Raw genomic sequence first — 16,624 nt, forward strand, 5'->3', positions numbered from 1 at the left:
TTGATTATTCTCCTCCTTATGGGTCATGTTTTTCTGAATGTCAATCTGTGATGGAATGCCAGACATTAATTTTACTTTGGTTGATGCTAAATATTTTTGTATTCCTATAAATAATTCTAAGCTTTTTTTCTCAGATACACTTAAGTTACTTAAAAATGGTTTTATGCCTCTGATTACTGTTTCTATGCTTGTTAATTTGTATCAAAGAAGTGCTCAGTCTGGGCCTAATTATTTCCCCACTACAGAAGCAAGATTCCATGAACATTCTACCCAATGCCCCATTAATTATGAGTTGTTCCGGCCTTGTTGTTGGGAAAAGGCACTTTTCCAAGTCCATTGTGAGTACTGGGTATTGGTTCTTCTAATCCTTTTGGGTAGTTCTTTGCCTGGCCTCTCTGGCAGTTTCCTTACACTCATGCTCTGATCTGTAGTCTTCTGAATACTTAAGGAGAACCCTCTGCAGGTATCTGAGGTTCTCTATCCATGCAGCTCTGGGGTTCTCCTGTGAACTCTTGATGCCTTTGTTCCCCAGCCCCCCTGCCCCACCCCCAACTCTCATCTCTGTTTCTTCAATTTAGGGAGTTTGTCAATCTCCTCAGCCCCTACTCTCTCCACCATGGTATTGAAACTCTCTAAATATGGTAAGCTGTGACAATCATAGAGCTCACCTTGTTTGTTTCTTATCTTTCAGGGGGTCACTGTCCTTTGTTTTCTGACATCTAATGTCCTTAACACTGCTTTTCTTAAATATGTGTTGCCTGTACTAATTTGTTTCAGATAGGAAGGTGTGATGGTTAGGTTCATGTGTCATCTTGACCAGGTGATGGTACCCAGGTGTCCGGTCAGCACTGGCCTAACAGTTACTGCAAGGACATTTGTGTCTGGTTAATAAACCAGAAGGCTGGTTTATTAAATCATCAGTCAATTGGCTGCAGCTGTGGCTGATTACATCAACAAAGGGTGTGTCTTCCACAATGAGAGAATTCAATCAGCTGGATTTAATCCAATCAGTTGATGACTTCTAAGGGAGGAAGAGAGAGGACCTTCACTTCTGCTGACCAGCAAAGCATTTCCTGAGGAGTTCATCAAAGTTCCCAGTTCATTGCCTGAGGAGTTCATTGAACATGTTCATCAGAGTTGCCAGTTTGCTGCCTGAGGAGTTCACCAAACATCTTCGTTGGAGTTGCCAGTTTGCTTTGTACTCGTGCATACCCACAGTTGTGTGAGACACTTTTATAAGTCTTATATTTATAGATATCTCTTGTTGATTCAGTTTCCCTAGAGAACTTTAACTAATACAAAAGGTAAATGCAGACCCTATTTCTCCATCTTGCTTTCAGCACATTCCAAGATAAGTGTTTTGTAATTAATAAGTTAGGTTCTCTTTCTTTGGAACTACTGATATCCCTGAACAAAGAAATAGTGAGCTAACAGGATCCCTGGAAAAAAATCTAGTCCAAGATTGGAAGATGAATTTCTTGCCTCTCTGTCTGGCACACTATAGATTTCAAGGCTACTGACAGGGCTATCTTCTTTAGCCAAGCTAGGAGTGCTTGTGAGGCATTGCCCATTCAACCCTTACTATTTTTGTTTCCAATCCTTACAGATAGTATTGGTGTATTATCTCTCTAAACCTTAAATTTGGAGGAAATTACCCAAATCTGATCTATCCAAGGGAAATCTTTATCAGTTCATATATATTGCTCTTGCTCCCCCCAAAAAATCCTCCTGTCCTTTTTATAATTTAAATCAGGGCCACAACTATATTCTTTGCTTGCAGCCTGCCTTTATATGCCCTACAAGACAGGTTTACACATTTTTAACAGGTTATAAAAAAAAATATGTGTAGCAAGGACCATATGTGTCCCACAAGGTATAAAATATTTACTTTCCTGTTTGAAAAGTTTGCTGACCCCTGATGAAAATCATTAACTGTTTATGTACATGTTTCTTTAATGAGACATAAGCATGATGGTTTCACATGAGGAATTGAACCAAGTTCAAATTCCATTTGGTCACTGACAATCTCAGTGATCTAAGGCAAATTAGTTAACCTTTCCATGCCTTGAATCCCTTAACTGTAATAAATGAATAACAATTCTAGCAACCTCATAGATATTAGAGGAATTATATAGTACTTCACATCATACTTTAAGTTTGGTAAGAGTTCAATAAATGTTAATACTATTAATACTATGAGTTCATTTTTCTATCTTTATAAGGCCCTACAAGTGCCTCTGTTTTATATAGCAGGCTTTTAAGCTCTTCCAGCATATTGATCAAATAACCTAAAGACTTTCTTAACTTATGTTCTATTGTGCTTGTAAATACTGATTAAAATTCTTTTTGCATTGAAGTAGTGTGCTAAAGAACACATCCTGACCTGCCCTGATTTACCTAACTATAGAACGTGAAGCATTCATCATTTTTTTCAGTGTCTTCTTTAACCTAAAGGCCTTCTAAACTTATGTTTAATTGTGCTTGCAAAATCTGCTTAGAATGTTTTCTATTGAAATAGTGTGGTGTGGAACATACCTAACCTGGCCTTTATTTCCCTAACCATAAAGAGTGACACATCCTGCATTTCTTCAGCTTCTTCTGCAAGCTCTGCAAGGCATTTGGGCCAGTGTGAGAATAGATGGTATATAAGTGAACATTACTCACATATTTGATTACCTTAGAATGTTTCATACAGCAAAGCTCAGGCTGTTCTGATTTGGCAAACATATGCAGAATATTTATGTTTTTCTGAATCTATTATTCAAGTTTCTAAAGCTTAGAAAGTAAAATGTGAAAATTTATAATATCCAATTTTTACATATTTATATCTCCAAATGTACCTCCTTTGCACCTGCATTCATTGTTGAAATCCTCTCAATCCCTGCCCTTCCACAACCTCATCCCACGGTAAGCAAGGTATTAAACTGCAAAAGATACGACAAACCAGAAAACTGATGATCTGCTTGTTTCTTGGAGGCAAATTGAAAATGAAAGAGTAAGGAGTTCTAAGCATCTCTGCAGTTGGAAAGTCAAAGTTCTAAGTAGGAGTGCTACCCATCTAACTTGTACCTGAACTACAAGAAAATCTGAGGGCTTTGATAATGTTTAAATTGGCCCTTGGTTAGGACCCATTTAAATTTAATGGTCCATGTCTAGCAAATAGTCATCTGCCTCAGCTTTTCCTTAGTTCTTTTACCCTAAAAGCATATCTGACAGTTAATTCAATTCTCAGAGAATATGTGATTCAATAGTAACACAAATAATTGAAGTAAGATAATCTATAAGATGGACAGTAGGAATCTACTTCATATTTATTAAAACATCAAATCATCTGTTTTTGCTGTTTTCTGAAATATGCTTACATGGTACTAAGTTTTTATTTATTTACAAAAATACACAAATGTTAAAAAAGAAATATTAAAATGACAAACTTTTAAAATGTTTTATGCCCATCTTGATAAACATGTGTGTTATAATTTGGAAATAATATAGTATACCTGATATGTAACTAAAAAGCCTGATTACATATTTAGCAACTTAGATACCAAAAATAATAGTCTCAGGATATTTTCTCCAAAAAGAGACATTAGAAGTTTTCCTTAATTTTTTTTTTTTAGTGCATTCATTCATTCATTTTACAGCTATCTTTTCAATGCCTTCTATTTTTAGTGCTAGCAGGGTAGACAGTGATGATTTTACACAGAGCTTGTTTTCTTGGTGCTTACTGTATATTGTGGAGGAAGAAAATAAAAATTTTAGATAGCTACATGTATACAATTTTTTCATTCATTTAAGACAGATTAAGCACTAGACTAGGTGCTTGGAATTAGTAGTGAAAAGATGAAGAAGTTCCCTGCTCTCCTGGAACTTAAATTCTGGTGACAGAAATAAAAACTAAAATAAAAATACATGGTAGTTAGATTCTATTAAACATTGTGAAGGAAGTCAGCGAATGATTGTATAAGAGAGTAACTCCTAACAACGTCATTACTTAGGAATGAAAAACTAAAAATGCTTTTAGGAAGGGTGAGAAGTCACATTTTTTATATCCATCAGGTGCAGCTGCAGAAGTTCTTCAACTTGACTCCCAAGCGAACAAAATAAATTCATTTCCTCAAACTCTCTCATACCTGCTCAGTTTCTTCAACTTCCTCAAACTTGACTCAAAATTCCCAAAATAAAGCAGCAGATGGCAGCATCATCTCATTCACTCCTGCCCAATTTTGCTAAACCTTTTTGATTAATTCAAAAGCTTAGCTCAGATCCCACATTGTAGGGAATCTATTTCCATTTATCAGTTATCCTGCACCTCTCTTATTCACCAAACAAGGATCCCAACAGAGATTTTACTTATCAACAAGGAAACAAGCCCAGAATATATATATATATGCATGTATACACACACACGAGCTATATTCAGTTACCCTATGAAATATTTTTTCCTCTTTTATTTCAAATGAGGAAATTGAGTCTCAGAAAGTCTAAATCATTTTTTGAGGTCGCAAGGCAAAATGACAAAGTGGTAAAGTCACCCAAGTGTCTCTAGCTCCAAAACTAATGTTTCGTGTTTGTTTCTCCTTAACGCAAACTCTAACATCAAGCAGAGAGAGCTCCTCCATCGATCTTGGAAGGTTTTATGGCGCTAATGGAATTTCAGGAGCTGTTGTTTATGAAATTGACTTCAAATATTTGTATGTTGAACCTGACTTTTCTTCTAGTGACCCAGAAGGTGAATCTTAAGTCACTTATAGGCACTTTAAACTCCACACATTCAGAGTTGAATTTTGCTTCCTGTATTAATATTTTCTTGACAGTGTCCCTCACTTGTACAAGCCCCTTCCAAGGCACTGGGTGGGGCCCTAACAATTTTGTATTTCTACTTTTATATTCCTTTTTCTTAAGAAAAACCCCAAATTACTATGTGTGCTGAGTTGTATATATATGTCCCCCAGAGAAAGCTATATTCTTTAATGCATCCTTGTGGGGGCAGAGGTATTAGTGTGGATTGGGTTAGAACCTATTGATTCAGTGTCCATGGAGATGTGAACCACCCAACTGAAGGTGATAACTCTGATAGGATAATTTCCATGGAGGTGTGGCCCCACCCATTCAGCATGGCCTTGTTTAGTTTACTGGAGCACTATATAAGCTCAGATAGAAGTTGCTCATAGCTAGCTGGAGCTGAGACAGGCATTTTGAAGATGGCCATTGGAAGCTGATGCAGATATTTTGGAGAACGCCATTTTTAAATGTAACCTGGGATCAAGCAGACGCCAGCCACGTGCCTTCCCAGCTGACACAGGTTTTCTGGACACCATTGGCCATCCTGTAGTGAAGGCACCCTTTGTTGATGGACACTTTGTGGCCTTCAGACTGTAACTGTGTAACCAAATAGACCTCCTTTATAAAAGCCAATCCATTTCTGGTGTTTTGCATTCCGGCAGCATTAGCAAACTAGAACACTATCCTTCAGGCCTCCCAAATTAAGTGAGTTTCCAGACCCCCCAAACCTGGGTCTGCTCTATCACAACACTTCGTGAAACCTTATTTATGACTTCTGTCTTGCTGTATTTAATTGTTTGCTAATATATCCTTCACAGAAAGAGGACCTTCTCAAAGACCCATATCCTATTCATATTTGTATTCCTTGTGAGCACTTTGCCTGGTGATTACTTTCTTTATTCCAGTATATCTCTAATTTTACCTACAAGGCAGATTTCACCCCTATGCCACTGCTCAAGAGTCTACTGAAACTCTATCACCGCTAGTCCAAACGAAGATAAGCCAGTTTGGGACTCAGAGTCCTTTTCCCTGCCCCTCGATCTATCTCCTTGAACTCCAGGACTACTTCTTCAGCTGTCAGTCTCTTTGCTAGCCCTTATAGTTTCCTGTTTCCACCACTGATTTAATGTATTATTTCTTCTCTTCCCTCTTTTTTTTTTCTGACCATTTAAAAAACTAGATATTACAACTATGTCCTTTACAGGAGCATAATTAGGGAAATGATTTGATTAAACAAACCTTAAGGGTCATTCCAAACCTGAGTTTCATTTTTTTAAAAATTTAATATTTACTTGAATTTATTTTTTTCTATTTCTTTCACAATATTATTTCTCATTTTCCTACTGAGGTCATCAGAAACTCCATCTATATCTTATATATTGCTTCCCTGATTTATCCCCATTCAACACATCTTCTGTTGCACACATTTATTCTTTCCTACTCCCCGTACCCTGATCAAAATCCCCTCTTCTGTATCTTTCTGAATCCGGATTTTTTTTTTTTTTTTTTTTGATAGTTGATTTAGATTCATATTATAATCTGACTTCCCAAGAAAAGGAAATGTCAGGGTATTTTCCCCTTCACTTAAAACTAATTGCTGGAAAGTTCTGCAGCTGTGAGTTAGAGGGACATGGAATATTTCATGGCAACATTCTACAGAAACCACTTTGTTTGATTTTTATATTTATATTTATTTAGTTTGATTTATTTTATTTTTATATTTCTCATCATAGCATTGACCATTAATTCATATGAAATAGTTTACAGTTTCAGTCCATAATTTCAAACTTGAGAGTTTGTTGAAGGGAAGATGAAACTCCCTTTGGGGAAGCAGCTACAAAGAACAAATGCCCTGTGCCTGGGCAGTGGGCACTGCACCTGTGAGAAAATGGTGACCGCCCCCCCCCCCCCCCACTTGGTGGCAGCTTCTGTGCTAGATTCCAGAACAAATATGCCTCTCCCCCAGGACCCCAGGCTCAGCTGTGGGAGAATCCTAGAGGATGGAGAAGGCAAACTGGGAGAAAGTGTTGGGGGAGGCTGTTTATAAGTATGCTACATATCACCAAAACATTTTTTGCATGAATTAGAATTTCTATTTGCATGCTAGGGGAATCCAATTTCTTCATCACTGTAAAACTGACATGCACCTTCAGTCTTTTCCCTTTCGACTTCTCCAAGGGCCATTTACTCAGTCAACAAATATTTAGGGAGTACCTATGATTGTTTCAGAAACTGTGATAGTGCAGACAATTGTTTACTTCATATTTTCCTTCTTTCCTCCTCTAGAACCATGCATGGAACTTCTTACTTTAAAATTTTTTTTTTTTAATTTTTAAACTTCTAAAATTTGAAAGGCAATTTTATTGCAACATAGTCACATGCCAAGCAATCATCCAAATTGTACAATCAATTGATCACAGTATCATCATATAGTTGTGCATTCATCACTACAATTTTTGAACATTTTCATTACTCCAAAAAATTAAAATAAAAATAAGAATAAAGGTAAAAACAAAATTAAAAAAACCCACTCAAAATATCTCACACCCCTCCGCTCCCCCTATTATTCATTTACTTTTTGTCCCCATTTTTCTACTCATCTGGCCATACACTGGATAAAGGGAGTGTGGGCCACAAGGTTTTCACAATCACATGGTCACACTGTATAAACTATATAGTTATACAATTACCTTCAAGAATCAAGGCTACTGGGTTGCAATTCAACAGTTTTAGGTATTTCCTTCTAGCTATTCTAATATACTAAAACTAAAAAGGGATATCTATATAATGCATAAGAATAACCTCCAGAATAACCTCTCAATTCCATTTGAGGTCTCTCAGCCACTGAAACTTTATTTTTATTTTTTTTATTGAGATTGTTCACATACCATACAATTATCCAAAGATCCAAAGTGTGCAATCAATTGCCCATGGTGCCATCATACAGCTGTGCATCCATCAACACAGTTAATTTTTTTTCAATTTTTAGAACATTTTCATTACTCCAGAAAACAAATGAAGACACGTGCAAAAACAGAAACTCAAATCCTCCCATACCCCTAATGACCCCCCTCCATTATTGATTCATAGTATTGGTATAGTACAGTTGTTACTGTTAATGAAAGAATGTTAAAATACTACTAACTGTAGTATATAGTTTGCAATAGGTATATATTTTTTCCTATATGCTCTTCTATTATTAACTTCTAGTTATAGTATCATACATTTGTTCTAGTTCATGAGATAGATTTTTAGTATTTATATGGTTAATCACGGACATTGTCCACCACAAGACTCACTGTTTCATACATTCCCATCTTTTAACCTCCAACTTTCCTTCTGGTGACATATGTGACTCTGAGATTCCCCTTTCCGCCACCTTCGCACACCATTCAACATTGTTAGTTATTCTCACAATGTGCTACCATCACCTCTGTCCGTTTCCAAATGTTCAAGTTCACCCTAGTTGAACATTCTGCTCGAAATAGGCAACCGCTCCCTGTTCTTTAGCCTCATCCTATATCCTGATAACTTACATTTCATGTCTATGAGTTTACATATTATCATCAGTTCATATCAATGAGACCCTGCAATATTTGTCCTTATGTGTGTCTTATTTCACTCAATATAGTGCCCTCAAGGTTTCTTCATCAACCCAATTTTTTTAAGACAGTTTTGTTCACACACCATACATTCCATCCTAAGTAAACAGATGGTTCCCCATATAGTCACATATTTATGTATTTACCACCATCTCCACTATCTGTTTGAGGACATCTCCATTTCTTCCACAAAGGAGGAGAAAGAGTCAAAGAAGGTAGAGAGACAGGACAAAAAGAAAAAACGAAAGAGAGAAAAACAAAACAAAACATGACAGCTAGGAAGCAACAAAAGGGAAAATAGCAAAAAGAGTCAGACAACATCACCAATGCCAAGAGTCTCATACACTTCTCCTATGTCCCCTACATATGCATTTAGCTTTGGTATATTGCCTATGTTATATTAAAGGAAGCATAATACAGCATTTCTACTAACTAGAGTCTCTAGTTTGCATTAACTGTATTTTCCCCCAATCCCACCCCATTTTTAACACATTGAAATGTTGACATTCATTTGTTCTACCTCATGTAAAAACATATTTGTACCTTTTATCACAATTGTTGAGCACCCTAGGTTTCACTGAGTTTTATAGTTCCAGTCTTTATCTTTTCTCTTTCCTTCTGGTGTCCCACATGCTTGTAACCTTCCTCTTTCAACCATACTCACAGTCATCTTTGTTCAGTGTGCTTACATTGCTGTGCTACTATCTCCAAAAATTGTGTTCCAAACCTCTCAACTCTTGTCTTTCCATTTCTGTCTGTAGTGCTGCCTGTGGTGTTTCCTGTAGAGCAGGTATCTTGTTCACAAACTCTGTCATTGTCTGTCAGAATATTTTAAGCTCTCCCTCATATTTGAAGGGCAGTTTTGCTGGATATAGGACTCTTGGTTGGTGGTTTTTCTCTTTCAGTATCTTAAATATATCACCCCACTTCCTTCTTGCCTCCATGGTTTCTATTGAGAAATCCTCACATAGTCTTATCAAACGTCCTTTGTATGTGATGGATTGCTTTTCTCTTGCTGCTTTCAGGATTCTCTCTTTATCTTTGACGTTTGATAATCTACTCATTAAGTGTCTTGGCATAGGCCTATTCAGAACTGCTCTGTTTGGGGTACACTGCACTTCTTGAATCTGTAATTTTATGTCTTTCATAAGAGATGGGAAATTTTCATTGATTATTTCCTCTATTATTGCTTCTGCCCCCTTTCCCTTCTCTTCTCCTTCTGGGATACCCATGATGTGTACATTCCTGCATTTCATTTTGTCCTTAGGTTCCTGGAGATGTTGCTCATATTTTTCCATTCTTTTCTCTATCTGTTCTTTTGTGTGTTAGCTTTCAGGTGCCTTGTTCTCCAGTTCCTGAGTGTTTTCCTCTGCCTCTTGAGATCTACTGTTGTATGTTTTCATTGTGTCTTTCATCTTGTGTATTGTGCCTTTTGTTTTCATAGATTCTGTCAGTTGTTTTTTTTAACTTTCCATTGCTACATTATGTATGCCCAGTGTTTTCATTATATGCTTTGTCTCTTTTGCCATATCTTCCCTAAACTTTCTGAATTGATCCAGCACTAATTGCTTAAAATCCTGTGTTCTAGTTTGCTAATGCTGCCTGAATGCAAAACACCAGAAATGGATAGGCTTTTATAAAAGGGGGTTTATTTGGTTACACAGTTATAGTCTTAAGGTCATGAAGTGTCCAAGTTAAGTTATCAACGATAGAGTACCTTCACTGGAGGATGGCCAATGGTGTCCAGAAAACCTGTGTTAGCTGGGAAGGCACGTGGCTGGCGTCTGCTCCAGAGTTCTGGTTTCAAAATGGCTTTCTCCCAGGATGTTCCTCTCTAAGCTGCAGTTCCTCAAAAAATGTCACTCTTAGTTGCTCTTGGGGTGTTTGTCCTCTCTTAGCTTCTTTGGAGCAAGAGTCTGCTTTCAACGGCTGTCTTCAAACTGTCTCTCATCTGTAGCTGCTCTCTCAGCTTCTGTGCATTCTTCAAAGTGTCCCTCTTGACTGTAGCAAGCTCGCTCCTTCTGTCTGAGCTTATATAGTTCTCCAGTGAACTAATTCAGATCCCCCATGAATGGGTGGGGTCACACATCCATGGAAATTATCCAATTAGAGTCATCACCCACAGTTGGGTGGGTAGCATCTCCATGGAAACACTCAAAGAATTACAATCCAGTTAACACTGATACGTCTGCCCACACAAGATTACATCAAAGATAATGGCATTTGGGGGGACATAATTCATTCAAACCAGCACATTCCATCCCCTGGACCCCAAAATGACATGATCTTTCCATATACAAAATATATTCATCCCATAACAATATCACAAAAACTTAAATCATTTCAGGAACAATAGGTAAGTACAAGATCCCATCAAAATCAGTTACAAGCATGGTCTGTCCAAAAGCAAAATTCCCCTCTAGCTGTGGACCTGTGAAGCTTTGAATAAGTTATCTGCTTCCAATCTACAAAGGAGGGACATTCATAGGATAAACATTCCCATTGCCATAAGGAGAAACTGAAAGGAAAACAGAGTTCACAGCAGCAAAACAGTTCCTAAAACCCGCAGGACAAACTCCATTAGATTTCAAAGTTTGAGAGCCATTTACAGAAGGATGTTGCATCCTTGGGGCTTGAAAGAGCAGGAGTCTAACCCTTTCTAAGGGCCTTTTCAGCAGCCCTTTCCTCTCCAAATGCTGGGGTGAGTTCTCCAACACATCCACACATTGGGGAGACCACCTTCTTGGCCCCACCCACCTCAAACATTGGGGCAGCACCTGGGTTCTCTTCCATCTCCAGGGTACATGCTCAACCCTTTCAGAACAGTGGGGTGGCAGCCAGGCTCTCCCCAATTCCCTGGGAATGTGCTCCACCCTCTTTGGGGTCTGGGGTGTCAAAACTCTGCTGGAGCATTGAGGCGAAAGGCTCACCTTCAATCTCCAGAGCAAACTCACCCTTTCCATGCATGAGAGCCACTCCACTTTCCCAGCTCAAGACCTCTTGACTCTAGACCTCAACCTCCACATCTCTGTCTTTGAAGACGTTTTTCCTTCAATTTGTTCCTTATCTGTCTCTTCTCATCCAGACTGGCAGCATCTCCATTTGTAAAGATCTCACAAAAATTCTGTTGGCTTTGCACGAAGCACATAGGGGTCAAAGCCATCAGATTATACGACCTTCCACAAATCCTTTCTGCTTAACTCCTTCTCCAATCTTGGCTTGTACTGAAATGGTGGCTGGGTTCCATGTTCGGTTACATCCTTATGTTGGTCTGTAGCTTTTGGGGTTTCCCCCCTGGAAGCCCAGAGTTTTTCAGGCCATCAATTCCTGCTTTCTTTGAAACCAAGAGTTCATTTCTCAGCTTATCTCTGTCCTCTCACATTTTACTATAAGCTGCAAATAAAAGCTAGGCTACTTCTTCTATATTTTGCTTGGAGATCTCATCAGCTAAATATTCCAGGTCATTGCTTTCAAATTCTGCCTTCCATCCAACACCATGAATCAATTTTGCCAAATTCCCTGCCACTTTAAAACAAGGATCACCTTCAGTTGAAGTGTAAGTTTGTTCCTTTGACTGGGCCATAAATTTGCCCCTCCTAGTGAAATTGTGGTTTTCTGTTGTCTAGGCATCTAGCCTCCTTGGTTACCCCAATCAGGTTTTCCCAGACCAGAATGGGCTCAGGTCTTGGAAGGAGGCAATAATTTCAGGTCTTCCTGAGGGTGTGCTTTAGAAAATTGGTACACCCTGTGCGGTCTCAAGTCATTGTGCTTTTCTGCCCAGCAGGTGGCGCCTGTCAGCTTGTCACTCCAGACTGGTGTAAGGAGGTGTGGCCTGTTTTCCCCCAGGCTCTGGGGTCTGGTTCTGAATGGAAGGTGGGTAGTAGAGCCTGGCACCACCTCTTTCCTCTTAGGGAAGATATAACCCCTGGAGAGAGGTCATTTGTATTTGAATTGTCTCTGACTCTGCTATCTCCACCTTTGTCTGGGTCTGAGCTCTGGGAATTGAAAATGGCTGAGGCTTTCTCCACTGAGCTGAAAAAGGGACAGAAAGTCCCCCTTCAGGGTCAGTCTGCTGCCCCCCTCAGTTTCACCCATCAGCCAGAGACAGCACCCAGTCCTCTGGGCTCCCCCACCCTCCCAGAGAGATTCTCTGGCTCTCCAAGGTCAGTCATCACCAAAAGCCTCTGTCTGCTTGTTGGGAATTCATAGCTTGCATTGAGCAGTCCATGTTTGCAGTCAGAGCTCAGCTGAGCTATATATGCTTGCTTGGAGAAGGGCTGTTCTTAGCACTGCGAGGCTTTGCAGTTCAGGCCATGGGGGGAAGGGGCTTCCAGCTCAGATCTGCAGTTTTTATTTACAGATTTTATGCTGTGATCTCAGGCATTCCTCCCAATTCAGGTTGGTTTATGATGGGTGGACAGTCATGTTTGTCCCCCCGCAGTTATTCCAGATTATTTACTATTTGTTCCTGGTTGTTTATTAGTTGTTCCATGGTTACTGACTAGCTTCCACTCCTCTCTATGCTGCCATCTTCTTCCATCTCCTGAAACTTTATTTTGTTTCATTTCTATTCCCCTTTTTGGTCAAGAAGGCTTTCTTCATCCCACAATGCTGGGTCCAGGTTCATCCCCAGGCTTCATGTCCCACATTGCTGGGGAGATTTATACTCTTGGGAGTCATGTCCCACATAGAGGGGGAAGGCTATGAGTTTACCTGCAGAGCTGGCTTAGAGAAAGTGGCCACATCAGAGCAACAAAAGAGGTACTCTGGGAGTGACACTTAGGCACAATTATAAGTAGGCTTACCTTCTCTTTTGTAGTAACAAGCTTCATAAAAGCAAGCCTCAAGATCAAGGGCTCACCCTACTAAACTGATAGTCCCCAGTGCTTGCAAGAATATCAGGAATTTCCCAGGTGGGAAAATCTAATATTTCCACATTTTTCCCCAGTCCCTCAAGGGGGTTTTGCAAATACTTTTTTTTAAATTAAATTCAGTTTTATTGAAATATATTCACATACCATACAATCACCCATGGTGTACAATCAACTGTTCACAGTATCATCATATAGTTATGCATTCATCAACCTAATCCATTTTTGAACATTTTCTTTACATCAGAAAGAATCAGAATAAGAATAACAAAATAGAAGTAAAAAAGAACACCCAAACCATCCCCCCCCATCCCATCCTATTTTTCATTTAGTTTCTGTCCCCATTTTTCTACTTATCCATCTATACACTAGATAAAGGGAGTGCAATCCACAAGGTTTTCACAATCACTCTGTCAACCCTTATAAGCTACATTGTTATACAGTCTTCTTCAAGAGTCCAGGTTACTGGGTGGGAGTTTGATAGTTTCAGGTATTTATTTTTAGCTCTTCCAATACATTAAAACCTAAAAATTCTTATCTATATAGTGCATAAGAATGTCTGCCAGCATGACCTCTTGACTTCATTTGAAATCTCTCAGCCACTGAAACTTAATTTTATTTCATTTTGTGTCCTCCTTTTGGTCAAGAAGATGTTCTTAATCCCACAATGCCGAGTCCTGATTCATCCCTGGTCATATCCTGCATTGCCAGGGAGATTTACACCCCTGGCAGTTAGGTCTCATGTAGGAGGGAGGACAGTGTGTTCACCTGCCAAGGTGGCTTATCTAGAGAGAAAGTAAGGGCCACATCTGAGCGACAAAGAGGTACTCAAGGGGAGACTCTTTGGCACAATTATAAGCAGGTTTAGCCTCTCCTTTGCAGTAACGAGCTTTATAAAGGCAAGTCCCATGATAGAGGGCTTGGCACACCATACTGCCAGACCTCAATATTTGTGAGAACATCAGCAACAGTCCAGGTGAGGAAGTCCAACACTTTCACATTTCCCCCCAGCTCCTCAGGGGGGCCCTGCATATATATTTTTATTCTCTGCCCAAATTACTTTGGAATGTGTCAATATTTCACTGTAACCTATACTAACATACCATATCTCACTTCCTATTCAAAGTTCCATGTAATTATGGTGTTTGAACAAACTGACCGTAGAAGTTATACTGTTTAGAAAATATAGATCCTGCACCAAATAATCATCTCTTCCCTTGGTCTCACATGGAGGTTGAAATTTTAACACACAATCAGTTTCAACCTTTTCCCTTTGGCCCAATTTGCCCTAGTCTTAACCAGATCTGCTTCATTCATATCTCTAATTGAAGTCTGGGTTCTTTTTCAGCTTTTTTTTTTTCAGCAGTTGCTGTATGTGCTAATACTGACATTCATATCTGCTGAGCTCTAGCTCTCAGTTTCAGGTGTCACACAGATACCCAACATTCCAGAGACCAATCAGGTTATACACGAAGGGATCAGCATCTCAGAGTTTGGAGATAGCCATTACAATTCAGGAATAGATGTGAACTGCTGTAAGAGCTTACAATCCAGGGCCCATTACAGTAATCATTCCCCTTTTAGGCTGTGTTCTAAGATCCAATTCTGAGTTTGCACATTGTAGTTAGTCCATATTGGTGAGGCATTATAATGATTGCCTTTATTTCTGGCATACTTCACTCAAAATGTTGTCTACAGGATCCATTCACCTTGTGGTGTGTCTCACAGCTTCACTCCTTGTAGTTGCTCAATATTCTGCTGTATGCGTACACCACAGTTCACCATGCCGTTCCTCAGTCTATGTACCCTTAGGCCACCTCCACCCATTGCAGATCATGAATACTTGCAAATACTTTTTATTCACTGCTTAAATTACTCTGGGGTGTATCGGGGCTTCATGCTAACCTGTACAAACCAACCAGATCTCATGTCCTAGTCAGCATTCCATGTAATTATGGTGTTTGAATAAACTGACCATACAAGTTAAATTATATTGTGTACTACAGAAAATATAGATTTTGCACCAAATATACATCTCTTCCTTCGGTCTCACATAGAAGTTGAAGTTTTAAAACACTATCAATATTGTTCTTTGCCCTTTGTCTGATTTACCTTAGCCCCAACCAAGTCCATTTTGTTCCTATCTCTAATTGAAGTCTGATCTCTTTTGCAGCTTTTAAAGCAATTGCTATATGGGGTAATGCTGACATTCACAAAACTTTGACTCTTAATCTCATGTGTCACATAGATACCTGAAGTTACAGGGACCAACTAGATTATACAGAAATAGCTTAGCATCTCAGAATTTAGAAACAATCATTATAACTCATGAATGGATGTGACTGCTGTAAGAACTTACAGTCTAGTAACTTTTACAATAAGCCTTGCCCTGAAACCTATGCTCCCAGATTCAATTTTCAGAGTTTGCACTTTATAGTTAGTCCTATGTGAGGCATTATAATGTTTATCTTTTTGATTCTGGCTTCTTACTTCTAAAGGTTTTATTACTACTCACTATAGAAACCTCCAGTCTGGCTGCCAACTCAGCAAAACATCAGTTGTTAATCTGAGTTACCTACACACATCTTAGAGAGCCCCAATTTTCTTTTTCACCCACAGTGTAATCATTAAATACCTGATGTACCATCATTGGGGGGGCTTAGATGAATAAGACTCTCATGCATTCTTTCTTTCATTTAATTCATATTTATTAACTAGCTACTATATTCCAGTCAATATGTGAAATGAGTTGGGTACACTGATGAACAATTAAGACAGAGTCCAAGCTCTTAGGGACAATGGCCAAAATGGAGCAGCAAGGGCTGTCAGCAAGCAATAAGGGGGTGGTGCGTTGTCTGTAGAGAATTTAAAAAAAAGAAAAAACTTGACTAAAAGTCAGTTTGCTTTTTTATTATAACTATGTACCAGCAAATTCTAAATAATGTCAGTGATAAAATACTCTCTGGATATAGCTTTTGTTGTTCAAAGTTCTAAACATTACTGTGGCTACTGTTGAGTTACAACAATTATAATACAATAATAATATATGCTTCAAATTAGTACATTTATGTTACTTATCCTTTAGCAAGCACTGTATTCTATATGGAAGTTAATTCACAGTACACCCAGTTATACAGACAAATGTGGATTCAACTACATGCACACTTTTTGGAATAAGTTGCAATGGCTTAGAATTGCTCAGGTTCACTCAGAGGACCACTTATTCCATTTGCATTGTTTGCAACTATCCCTTATGGAACTACATATTTCTGTGTTTGAACACTAGATTTGAAATAAACAATGAAATTATTGCAAAGTGATTTTATAAAGACAAAGAAAGGAAACTTGAGCTACTTCGATTGCCATTCT

The sequence above is a fragment of the Choloepus didactylus genome, chromosome 8 (genome assembly GCF_015220235.1).
Source record: "Choloepus didactylus isolate mChoDid1 chromosome 8, mChoDid1.pri, whole genome shotgun sequence".
NCBI lineage: Eukaryota > Metazoa > Chordata > Mammalia > Pilosa > Megalonychidae > Choloepus > Choloepus didactylus.